This window comes from Hylobates moloch, unplaced genomic scaffold, assembly GCF_009828535.3.
Source record: "Hylobates moloch isolate HMO894 unplaced genomic scaffold, HMol_V3 SCAFFOLD_11, whole genome shotgun sequence".
NCBI classification, from domain to species: Eukaryota; Metazoa; Chordata; class Mammalia; order Primates; family Hylobatidae; genus Hylobates; species Hylobates moloch.
Genome location: NW_026652286.1, coordinates 43,378,013 through 43,391,612, shown reverse-complemented (window position 1 = coordinate 43,391,612; position 13,600 = coordinate 43,378,013).

Genomic DNA, 13,600 nt, shown 5'->3' with positions numbered 1-13,600 from the left:
GGATGGCTGTTATCAGAAAGACAAAAAAAAAAAAAAATGCTGCAGAGGATGCAAAGAAAAGGGAACTCATATACACTGTTGTTGGGACTGTAAACTATTAATAATACAATGAATTGTTAATAAGCCACTATGGAGAACAGTATGGAAGTTCCTCAAAAAACTGCAAATATAGCTAGGTGCAGTGACTTATGCCTGCAATCCCAGGCACTTTGGGAGGCTGAGGTGGGAGGATCACTTGAATCCAGGAGTTTGAGACCAGCCTGGGCAACATAGCAAGACCCCATCTCTACAAAACGTAAAAAAATTATCTGGACCTGGTGGTGTGCACCTGTCATCCTGACTACTCAGGAGGCTGAGGCGGGAAGATTGCTTGAGCCCAGGAGGTCGAGGCTACAGTGAGCTATGATCATGCCACTGCTCTCCAGCTTGGGTGACAGAGTGAGATCCTATCTCTAAAAACAAGCAAAAAACAAACCCGAAAACTACAACTAGAGCTACTATGTGATCCAGTAATCCACTACTGAGTGTTTATCTAAAGGAAAGGAAATCAATATATTGAAGAGACATGTATTTTACCATGTTTATTGCAGCACTATTCACAATAGCCAAAATACGGAATCAACCTAGGTGTCTAACAACAGATGAATGGCACATATACACAATGGAATATTATTCAGCCATAAAAAGGAATGCAGTCTTGTCATTCACAGCAATATGAGTGGAAGTGGAGGACATTATGTTAAGTGAAATAAGCCAAGAACAGAAAGTTAAATACTGCATGTTCTCACTCCTATGCACAAGCTAAAAAACAGTTGGTCTTGGTCTTGTAAAAGTAGCACAGAGGACTTGAGGCTGGGGAAGGTAGGGGGAAAGGAAGGATAGGGAGGGATTTGTTAAAGATACAACATGACAGCAAGATAGTAGGAATAAGTTCTAGTGTTCTATACACTGTAGGATGACTACAGTTAACAATATATAGTTTCAAATAGCTAGGATAGTAAATGTTCTCAGGACAAAGAAATAATGTATTTGAGATGATGGATATTCTAATTACTCTGATCTAATCACTATACATTGTATGTATCAGAACATCACCATATACCCCATAAATATGTACAATTATCTGTGTCACTAAAAAAGTTTAAAAATTACATAGAGTTTACATATAATCTATACATATCCTCCCATATACTTTAAATTGTTTCCAGATTACTTGTAACACCTAGTACAATGTAAATGCTATGTAAATAGTTGTTATACCATATTTTTTTTTTTTTTTTTTGAGATGGAGTCTCACTCTGTTGCCCAGGCTGGAGTGCAGTGGCGTGATCTCGGCTCACTGCAAGCTCTGCCTCCTGGGTTCACGCCATTCTCCTGCCTCAGCCTTCCGAGTAACTGGGACTACAGGCGCCCACCACCACGCCTGGCTAATTTTTTGTATTTTTAGTAGAGATGGGGTTTCACCGTGTTAGCCAGGATGGTCTCAATCTCCTGACCTCATGATCTGCCCGCCCTTGGCCTTCTGAAGTGCCATCATTTCTTTAAATGAGTTTTCTGCCTCCTTTTCTATCTCTTTTCCTTCTTGAATGGCCATAATGTGTATGTTGGTTCATTTAATGTGTCTCACAATTCCCTTAGGTTTTTTTTCACTCTTTAATTCTTTTTTTCTTTTTAATTCTCTGACTGGATAATTTGAAATGACTTATCTTTGCTGATTTTTTCTTCTGCTTGATCAAATCTGCTGTAGAATCCCTCTAGTCCATTTTTTTTTTAGTTCACTTATTGTATTTATCAGCTCTAGAATTTCTGTTTGGTTCTTTATTCTAATTTTGTTCATGTATCATTTTCCTAATTTAGATTAGTTGTCTGTGTTCTTTATTTTGAATTATTTATCAGGAAATGAATAGATCTCCTTTCCTTTAGGGTTGATTACTGTAGATTAGTTTTGTTCTGCTGATTGTGTCATGTTTTCCTGATTCTTCATGTTCCTTGTAGCTTTCACTGTTATCTGAGTATTTGAGAAACTGCCTCTCTCCCAGTCTTTACAGACTGGCTTTTATTGGGAAAGACCATCACCAGTCAGCCCAGCTAGAGATTCTAGAATTTTATTCTTGGCTGTCCCAGGCATTTGGTCCTTTTTTTTTTTCTTTCAGGTGTTTATAATCTCTTGCTCTTTCTGGTGTTTAACTATGTTGGTTCTGTCAGCACTCTGTGTGAGGTGAGATAGAAATGGGCCCCTTGGGCTGTGTACTGTAAGACTGGGGATGTTGGAACCATGTCGCACTCCTCCCACCCTCCTGAAGAGCAGCCTCAATTCTATGCCTTCTCCTAACCTGACAGAGACATTGGCCACAGCTGCCCCAGGCATCCAGACCATGCCAGTTTCTTCAGTGCTCTGTGTGAGGCAGGACACAAACTAGACCCTTGAGGAGTAAACCGAAAGGGCACAAATGTTGGAGCTGCTCTCCACTACTCTCTTCCTCCCTCCTGGAGTAGAGGCCTTGGTTTTGTGCCTTCTGTAAGCCTTTCAGAGCCTTGCTGGCTCCCAGAAGGTGCCTATCTTCATATCTAACCTAGGTGTCTGAGCTATGCCAGTTCTTTCAGTGCTCTGTGTGGGGCAAGACAGATGCTGGCTCCTTGGAGAGTAACTGAAAGGCCAGGGATGTTGGAGTTTACCCCACGTCTAACTCCACCCCCACCCTCCCTCTGGGGAAGAGTAGTGGTCTTTCTTGGTGCTGAGTTGTGCTGGCTTGGGGAAGGGGCTGATGCAGGTAAAATGAAATCACTCTTCTTACCTATTTCTGTGTGACTGATCTCAGTTTCATGCTCTTCTTTGTGTAGTTTTATACTACAGCTTCTTAACTGGATCCTGGACTTCTCGTTAAGGGTATTTTGTTACTATACCATTGTTAAATCTGTGTTTCTGTAGGGCAAGGAGGGATTGGACTTCTTATTCAACCATGTTACTCTGCTACATTTAAAATACAATTTCTACTCTTGTAGAATTCACAGTTAAGCATTAAAAAGACATTTATTTAATGTGTATTAATACAATATGATAAGGGAAGAAGACTAACATTTACCATAGACATTTTTGTTAAATATCTCTTTTCACAAAATTGCTGCATAACAGAAATTCAGTGACATACGTTTATTATAAGCATTTATTGTTCACAGTTTTGGGGTAGTCAGCTAGGTGGTCATCTCAATAGTAAACCCTACAAGGTTATTGGAAAGTAAGAGGAAGGCAGAAGGGACTTCTTCCTTTCTGTTTGCTTATTGTTCTTGTCAATATTACCTCAGTAACAGACCTTCACCCTGGCAACAGCAATTAGTTCTAATTTACAGCCTCTCTGGACTCTCCCAGAACAAGCTGATCGTATCCCCTTGGAGGTACCAGCACCTTCTGGGCAGGCTCTACCTCAATGAGAGGTATTCATCTCAGCTTCTTGCGGCCTTTGATATAAGCCCTTGAGGTACAACACCAGCCCAATCACACCCCCTGAGCTAACTGTTATAAAGAGATCTGCTTCCCAGCTCTACACTGCTCTTCTTCTGGCTCCTGAATTACCAGCAACATACTGGCAACACATTCTGCTCAGAGAGCTGAGTTATAGCTCCGCAGAGCCTCTTCTCCAAGTTTCTAGGTTCTGATACTCTCAACCTCTTTCCTTTGTTTGCTGATCCCTTGGGGTGGTTTCCTTTTTGCTTTTCCAAGTTTCTACCTCCTATTTAACTAATTCCCTTTTTCTACATTAAGTTAATTTTTAAATTAACATTACATTTTCTGTTAAAATACTTAGTGTAGTTTCTGTTTTCCTGACTTGACCCCTACTGTTTGGAGACTACTGATGTCCTTGTGAGAAACACACATTCACCCATCCAAACCCAAAGAATGGACTTGGAGACACAAAGAACAGCAGAAGTGAGGCTTTTAATGGCAGTCTTGCAAGATTGGGTGTTTTGTAGGAAGGCACACCTGGGACAGTTACAGCAGGTAATTTGTCTCCTAGCATGCAAGTCCCTCCCTCAGTTCCCCCTTGGTCGAGCACTATGGGGTTACAGTCTTCCCGGGTGTCGCCTAAGTTTTACTATCCCCCTTACAGGGTTATACCCTGGTCCCCTTTCCCACTTAAGTTTTGATTTCCCAATAACAAAACTTTCTTGCCTTTTGTGGGCTGACCCCTCCTTTACATTCTGTTCATTTATTATGACCTTCTAGGTGCATGAGACATGTGGTTTGTTACATCTGCAGCTGGCTGCCAGGACTTAGATTTATTATGCCTTGAAAATGGACCATTTAAGATGTTTTCTCACAAATTCCATCCTCTTTTCTATTTACTTCCTTTGGTCTCATTTTCATCTAAATAGTTTTGGTCCTTGAATCACTCTAGAAGTTGTTTACTTTCTTCCTCATAGGAGAGTGAGTTTAATTTGGTTTCTAATAGTAGCAGGTTATTTTGCTGGTAAGTCATGGGCATTTGTTTATTAATAGATGTTTTAATTAATTTCTATGCTAGTCCCTTCACACAAGGGATAATACAACATCCCACTGAAGTTAAGACTCCTGCCACAATTATGAGAGATGTAAGGATTGGAGCTACCGTGCCTTTCCATTTTCCAAACCAACCTTCTAGCCAACCCATAAATGGGTCATCAATTCTAGCATTTTCTGCCAGTTTGTTGGCTAGAGTTGTCAGTCCTTGTAAAGCTTTTGTATGGTCCCATCTGGGGCAGTATTGCTGGGAATGAAAGTAAAACATTTCCCACTCAGCACGACACATATGCCCCATTTTTCTGCTACTATTATGTCTAGTGCAAGCCTGTTTTCCCAGGCCATTTGGCTGGTGGCATCTAACTGGCTAACCACCACTTTGAGGGCATCCTGAGTAAAATTGATGAATCTCTGTTGATTATAATAGATGTAGTTAATCCAATTCACATTCTTATTAATAGTTGACCACCAGAAGAGTGCTGACTCAAACCCAGCAGCTATTTGGTTTCCAGCCTTAAATTCATTAGGCACTCCCCTAAGGACTCCTATTGAGCCAACATACATATTAGGATCAAAAGAATTTGTCAAATGTCTCCTGTTTTGGTGACCATGTGTATTTTCAGGTATCTTATGGAATGCTAAGGTGAAGGGAATGGCCAATTGGACTACAGTGCAAGTCTCAGTCCAGTTGGATGGTAACAAGTTACAGAGGTTCCTTTTCCCACAATACCACCAGACATCAGCCTGGGGTATATGGAGAGCTGAGTAATTGCCATTGCCTGACTCACCAGTGACATTTAGGATATGGGTACATGTCGGGAGTTCTTCCATAGGCTTATTGAACTCTGCCCCCTGCCAAGAGAGGCAAGAGGAGTAGTTCATATTCCTTATAGAGAATAAGGGGATTACTCTGGGATCTGACCTCCACAATGTGGGAAAGAGCAATGACAGACTCTTACAAGTCTCATTTTCCTAAGCATTCTTGTCCTGGTATAGAGTCAACATGCAACGCATTCCTTCAGGATTGGTATCCCATCCTAGAGGAAATGGAACCACCTGTGCCTGAGGTCGTCCTGCAACACATGTGTAGCAGTTACTCTAGTTGAGGGCTTGTATTGAAAATTTGACCCATTTGACCCATCCCCATATGCTATCTCGGTTTTTAAGGTTTGCCTTAAATCCTTTACCTCAATTACTTTTACCATTTTAGGGTCGTTATTTGGTGGACTAAAGTGTTTATTAGGGTCTGGGGTTGGAGTAGTCCCAGGCAAATGGGAGGCTGAGTTCTTGATTAGTTTGAGAGCAAATCACCCAAGGGGTCTTTCCCTGTGATGTCTGCCCAAACCCATATACCTAAGATGCTACTTTTGGTTCTTGGTCTAGAATGGCTGGATTGTCATTGGTGATGGGTATAGAACTGCATTCTAAATTCTGGAAGTTATTTGGCAGGGAGCCTTTGGACTGATGTAGTTTATTCTTCAAGGGTCCCCAGCTTGGAGTTACCCACCCCATGTTTACTGGCCAACCCTGAAATTGGGTAGTCCAACATACATCATCCCAGCTGGGGCAGGGTGATGCTCTACTATGACCTGTATCTGGTTCAGGGCAAAGATATTTATCCATCTGTGAGAGCTGTCTCTGATTTTCCAAATTCCCACAAGGTAAGACCTGACAGGCATCAAAATCTTATAGTCTGGGGTGCTACCATCTTGGTTACATTAATTACCAACCTGATTAGGTAGGGAGGAGTCCCCTGCCAGTTTCCATTTTGACCTTCTGCTCTTTGTATAGTAGCCCATCCTAGCCATATTAACTTCCAGAAATGGGGTTGGCCCATGTTTTCTTTTTAGATTTTTCTCAGAGTTAACTTTAAGGGTTCCTCAGGTGACCCATGCATTTTCCACTGGTCTTTTTTCCTTCTTTCCAGGGTCTCTTTTACCAGTCCCTTGACTCGAGTATAGTGAGTCCACCCCTGTTCAGCTGTTTGCATGGCCATCTCTGTGGTCAAGAGCACTTGATAGGGACCTTCCCAGCTTGGGTAAAGCTTGTCTTCTTTCCAAGTCTTAATCAGCACCAAGTTACCAGGCTGGAAGTGGTGAACTGTGAACTAAAGAGGTGGAGTTTGAGTCCAAAATCCTTTTAACCTAAGGGATGACAGGGTGGAGGATATGGCCTGTATATAATTTCTTAAGAATTGATCCTTGATTTCCATAGTAGAGAGATATGTAGCTCTGCCCAAATGCAGGAGCCCATATAATAACTTGTAGGGGGACAATCACAAGTCTTTTCTTGGGGCTGTCCTAATATTAAGGGGTGGTTTGGGAGACATTTGGTTCCAGGCATTTTAGTTTCTAAGATTAGTTTGTTGATACGCTTTTTGAGAGTTTGATCCATTCTTTCTACCTTTCCAGAAGAAGGGGGATGCCAAGGGGCATGATAATCCCATCTAATTTGTAAACCTTCCATAATTCCCCTGAATACCCTTGAGGTAAAGTGACTCCCATTTTCTGAGTAAATATTTTCCACCAGGCCAAATCTAGGTACAATCTGTTTTAATGTTGTTTTGACCACATTCCTGGTGGTGGCTGTTGGCAGGGGAAAGGCTTCCACTTAGCTGGAAAGGTGATCTACGATCACCAGTAAATACTTTAGTCTTCCTACTTTGGACATTTCTGTGAAATCTACTTGAATGCTTTGGAATGGTCTTAGTCCGGGAGGTCTTCCTCCCACGGACTGTTTTCTAATCACCTTTTTGTTTAACCTTTGACAAGTTACACAACTTCCACATACTTGTTTAGCGAGGGTATAAATCCCTATACACAAATAATTCCTAAGTATTGTATCACACAGAGCTTGGGGTCCCCAGTGACTCCCTTTGTGTAATATAGACATTAGTTCTCTTGTCAGGGGTTTACTTATTTCTCTCCCATAAGGAAGTACCCATTTCCTGTCTTCAGTTTGAGTGGCCCCTATCCTGTCTAATTCTTCTTTCTCCTCTCTGGTAAACTGGGGCCCTAATACTACCTTAGGAATGCCGGAGATCAGGCTAAATAGTCTAATTTCTTCCTCCAGGGAGGCTTGTTTAGCAGCTTCATCTGCAAGCCCGTTTCCTACAGCTTCTATAGTGTTCCCTTTCTGATGACCATTTACATGAACTATGGCTACCTCTGCTGGAAGGAGGCGGCTTTCTAAAACCTGTTTGGCCAGTTCTCCATATACTAATTCTTTTCCCCTGCTATTTATTAGGCCCTGCTCTGTCCAGATTTTTCTAAAAGTGTGTACCACCCTGTAGGCATATTTAGAATCAGTATATATAGTGCCTTCTTGGCCTTCAAGGAGCTTTAGGGCCTGGTTAAAAGCATATAATTCACAGGTTTGGGCTGATCAGCCATTAGGTAATCTACCTTTCTCACATAAGGAGTGTTTATTTCCATCAATGACAGCATAACCATTATGTCTCTTGCCGTGTATCACTCAGGACGAACCATCCATAAACAGCCTTATCCCGTCATGTAGTGGAGCTTCCCTGAGATCTGGTCTAACTTTAGTTTGGTATTCTCTGATGCTAAGCAGTTATGGTCTGATGTCTCTTTGTTTTCCTCTCCTTTCCATAGGAAACTTGCTGGATTCAGGCAAGTATTCGTTGTTATGACCAAGTCACTTTTTTTCTAGTAATATAGCTTCATATTTTAGAATCTGAGAATCTGTTAACCATCTCTCAGCTTTTTGATTTAATATATTCCTGATCTGGTGTGGGGTGCTTACTATTAGGGCCCCACCAAAGGTTAGGTTTTGGCTTTCCTCTACCAGCAGGGCTATGGCAGCTACTGCTTGAACACATTTGGGCCACACCTGAGAGACAGGATTGAGAAGCTTGAAGACAAAAGCAACAGGTTGCCTCTTCCCTCCCTAGGTTTGAGTGAGCGCCCAAGGGCCAAACCCTGGTCTACTGTTACAAACATATGGAATGATTTCTCTAAAGATTGGAGGGCCAGGACTGGGGCTATAATGAGGGCCTGCTTTAGCTCTTTCACTGCCTGAATTTCCTCTGGGGACCATTGCAAGGGATCGGGTTCCTCCTCTAGTAACTTGAGGTACAGAATCTTTGTCTTTTGAGCATATGAGTCAATCCATAACCTACAGTAGCCAGTTAAACATAAAAATTTTTGGAGTTCACTCTTTGTCTTAGGCAAACGCAGACTCACTATTCCTGATATTCTCTCTGGGTTTATTCTCCCTTCACTAATCAGGTGTCCTAAATATTTAACTTCTTTTTTCTATTTTATTTTGTTTTTATTTTATTAATTTTTTTTGCACACAAAACAATAAACATTTTCTAAAAATACATACAAACAAAAAGATGCATATCAAACATATTAGGAAGGTTGCACATGGGAAGACGGGGAATAGAAATGGGGGTTGGGAATTAAAGAAAATAAATGAGAGAGGGACTTTGTATGGATCAATGATAATAACTCAATCCTCTATTTGACAATGAAGAAGGAGAAGGAAGAGGAAGAAAAAGAAAGTGGGATAAAGGATCAGAAAGGGAGGAAAATAGAAAAAATTAGAGTATGACTCCAGGGTAGACCTGTTGTTGCTGGGTTGGTTGGTTGGTTTGTCTGTTGTATTTTTCATATGTTTCGCCATGTTGGCCAGGCTGGTCTTGAACTCCTAGCCTCAAGTGATCAACCCACCTCGGCCTCCCAGAGAGCTGGGACTACAGGTGTGAGCCACCACGTCCAGCCCCCACATTATGTCTGGCCTCCGTGGTACACCTCCCAGACAGGGTGGCCAGGCAGAGGCGCTCCCCACATCCCAGACGGGGCGGCCGGGCAGAGGCGCTCCTCACTTCCCAGATGATGGGCGGCCGGGCAGAGGCGCTCCTTACATCCCAGACGATGGGCGGCCGGGCAGAGGTGCTCCTCACTTCCCAGAGGATGGGCGGCCAGGCAGAGGCGCTCCTCACTTCCCAGATGGGGCGGCCGGGCAGAGGCGCTCCTCACTTCCCAGACGGGGTGGCCGGGCAGAGGCGCTCCTCACATCCCAGATGATGGGTGGCCGGGCAGAGGCGCTCCTCACTTCCCAGATGGGGTGGCTGGGCAGAGACGCTCCACACTTCCCAGACGGGGTGGCGGCCAGGCAGAGGGGCTCCTCACTTCCCAGACGGGGCGGCGGCCGGGCAGAGGCGCTCCTTACTTCCCAGACGGGGTGGCAGGGCAGAGGCGCTCCTCACTTCCTAGACGGGGTGGCAGCCGGGCAGAGGCGCTCCTCACATCCCAGAGGATGGGTGGCCAGGCAGAGACGCTCCTCACTTCCTAGACGGGGCGACGGCTGGGCAGAGGCGCTCGTCACCTCCCAGATGATGGGCGGCCAGGCAGAGACGCTCCCCACCTCCCAGACGGGGCGGCGGCTGGGCAGAGGCTGCAACCCTAGCACCCTGGGAGGCCAAGGCAGGCGGCTGGGAGGTGGAGGCTGCAGCGAGCCAAGACCACCCCACCGCATTCCAGCCCGGGCAACACCGAGCACCGAGTAAGCGAGACTCCGTCTGCAGTCCCAGCACCTCGGGAGGCTGAGGCGGGCAGACCATTCGAGGTCAGGAGCCGGAGAGCAGCCTGGCCAACATGGCGAAACCCTGCCTCCAGGCAAAGAACAAAAACCAGGCAGGGGTGGTGGCGCACGGCCGCAATCCCTGGCAGCCCGCAGGCGGAGGCAGGAGAATCACGGCAGCCGGAGGCAGAGTGCGCGCAGCGAGCCGACAACACTCCAGGCTGGGCAACAGAGGGGAGAAAAGAGAGAAAAGAAGAAAGACAGAAAGAAAGAAGGGAAGGAAGGAGGGAGGGAGGGAAGGAAGGAAGGAAGGAAGGAAGGAAGGAAGGGGGCTTAACTTCTTTTTTCTACAAACTGCAATTTGTTTTTAGAGACTCGCAATGCCCTTCCTCCTAGGAGATTAAGTAAGCTTATGGTGGTTTCTGATACCTTGGCCCTCCTCTCTCCAAAAATTAAAAGATCATCTACATATTGTAACAACTGGGTTCCCCTGGAAGCTTGGAATTCCTCCAGGACTTTTTCTAAGATTTGACCAAATAAGTTTGGGGCCTCTGTGAAACTTTGTGGCAGCACAGTCCAGCGGTACTCTTGTTTTCTCCCAGTTATAGGATTTTCCCATTAAAAGGCAAAGAGGTCCCTACTCCTAAAGTCTAGGGGACAAGCCCCAAATACATCTTTTAGATCCACTGCACTGAACCACGTATGTTGATAGGCTATCTTACTAAGGAGGGTGTAGGGGTTAGGCACCACAGGTTGGCAGTGGGTCTGGACAATTTGATTTATAGCCCTTAGATCTTGCATCAATCTATACGACCCATCAGGCTTTTTGACTGGGAGAATTGGAGTATTGTATGGTGACATGCAGTGCTCTAATAGTCCATTTTAAATCAATCCCTCTATTATTGGTTGGAGATCTTTTCTCCCTTCAGTAGAAATGGGATCCTGTTTTCTGCAAACTACTTTTCCTGGTTGTTTTAGTTCAATCTGTAAGGCTGTGATTTTTAACCCTCCCCTGTTGCCTTCCCTAACCCACACAAGGGAATTAATTTTTCTTTCTTCCTACTCTGTTAGGAGGCCCATCAGTACATTTATTTGTCCTTCCTCTATTCCTAATCCTAAATCCAATCTCACAATCAGGTCTCTACCCAGGAGGTTAGTTCCTGCTTCAGGAACATATAAGAGTGACCCCTCAATTTGTTCTGGTCCTAACCTAATTAACATTTCCTTGAATATCAGAACCTTGAAATCCCTCCCCCTTTACCCCTGATACTGTCAATTTTTCCTTAGAGAGTTCTATACCCCTTGGTTGGTGAATTAGGGAGGAGTGAGCCGCCCCAGTATCAACCCAAAATGTCACTGCTTCTCCCTCAAGTCCCACCTTCAAATTTATCAAGGGTTCTTGGTGGGACCTGCTCAGAAGGAATCTCTGATCCCCCTAGTCTTCATCAACGGTCATGAAGGGGATTTCCTTTTCTTCTTTTTTCTATTCAGGACTTCTCTCTTAAAATGTCTTGGCTTTCCACACTTGTAACATCCACTCATAGTCTTAGGAGCTTTTCCCTGCATTTCCCTTCTTTGTCTGTGTTGAAATCTATCATTCCCTTGTCTCCTTCAAGGGGGATTTTGATGTAACCTTTTTCTGACTACCTCTTCCACAGTGGAAACCATGATTCTCACTTTTTGTTTCTGCTTCTCTTCCTCTCTCCTTACAAAGACCTTCTGAGCTTCCCTCAGTAATTCCTCAATTGGTTTCTCATTCCATCCATCAATCTTTTGTACTTTTTTTTGCAATGTCAGGCCAGCTCTTAGTTACAAAGTTAACCTTCAAAAGGCCTTGCCCTACTGGGTCCTCCAGATCTAATCTGGAGTATTTTCTCATCTGATCTCTGAGCCTCTGCAGGAATGCAAAGGGTGTTTCCTCTTTTTTGTTGAATCTCAAATGCCTTTGAGACATTTTGTGTCCTAGGAGTGGACTCTTTGATCCCTTTAATTATTAGTTCCCTGAGGTCCTGCACTTGGGCCCAGTCCCTGGGATCATTATTATCCCATTTGGGATTGACATTTGGAAATTCTTGTTTGGCTGGCATGACTCCTTGCCCAGGAGGGTGTTGCCTCTCCCAGATGGTCGTGGCTGCTCTCCTAATCATTCCCCTTTCTTCTCCTATGAACAGGATATTCATGATAGACATTATTTCAGCCCAGGTATAAAAGCTGGGTCCTAGGAATTGGTCCAGCTGGTCTTCTAAACCAAGGTGATCTTCCAGGAGTGGTTTCTTGAAATTCCTAACTTCAGTACGTGTAAGAGGAGAATTTACAAAGCCAGTCTCTCCCTGTCCCATGGGAACTTCCCAAAGAAGGAACATGTTAGATGCCTGCTGTGTGGAAGGGACAGGGAAGTTCTCAATATCCCTCTTACACTATTCTAATTCTTTTCTTGAATTTGGATAAGAATTCAAAGGAGAAGTTGGTTTGGCTCCCCCATGGTCTCCAGGTCTCTCTTCCTGTAACCTTCCTGCTGCCTTGATCTTCCTGTCCCCTATTTTGTGAGATGTATGGAGTAGGCAAGCATGATAGGGGGTCCCAGGGCTTTTCACTGGGCAAGGGCTTTTTACTAGGCTTTGTCTTCTTCTTTGAGGGGGATCATGGGGGCTAATTCCTTGATCCAGCAGCATATAACCTATCTCTTTTTGTGAGGATGGGATTTTATCATTCACATAGAGAATTAAAGCTTGGCACACCCAATCCTCATTTGAGCCAAACTTAGGCCAAAAGACTGAAGGATTACAGATGGGGTCTTTGGGCCAGATACAACAGGAATACTTTATCGTCTTTTGCTTTTCCTTGTCCCTGGCTCGAGGGTTGTCCCTCCAAACCTGCAACATTCTCCCCAAAGGATTATCTGGGGGAATGTCAGAGGGAGTCCCTTTGGCTCCCTGTTTCCTTTGTCGCCTAGGCCTAGAATTTCTGTTTCTCATTTTCTGCCAGTCTCTGTGTCTGAGCATTTCCCTCTGTACTCAACTCCCCGCTACTGGAGGTTTCTTTCACACCCCAAGAATCGCTTCATCCGTCTCTGGCCATTTCCCTAGCGGAAGAATGGAATCATGAATTGAGGCTCTGCACTAACTTTGTATTTAGGATACGTCTGAGTCACACACACTCGACCTCTGAAAATGCCCAACCATCAAGGCAGTGCTTATAGTCCAATTTTCCTACCTTGGCTCAGGCACGAGTTTGCCTGGTTGCCACAGTGCCTGCTTTTCTCCTTGTGTGGGGACTCCATTGCCTCCTGAAGAGCAGTCTTGTGTTTGTTTATGGCCTCTGTAAGGAGCCAGGATGCCAGGACAGAGTGGGCTACCTAAATTAGGTGGGACATGTCTCCCTTCTCAGCTGGGGATCCACTCTGTGCAGGCACAGAGATCCCAGATGGGCCCCCAGGTTTGTGAGAAACACACATTCACCCATCCAAACCCAAAGAATGGACTTGGAGACATGAAGAACAGTGGAAGTGAGACTTTTAATGGCGGTTCTGCAAGATTGGGTGTCTGGTAGGCAGGC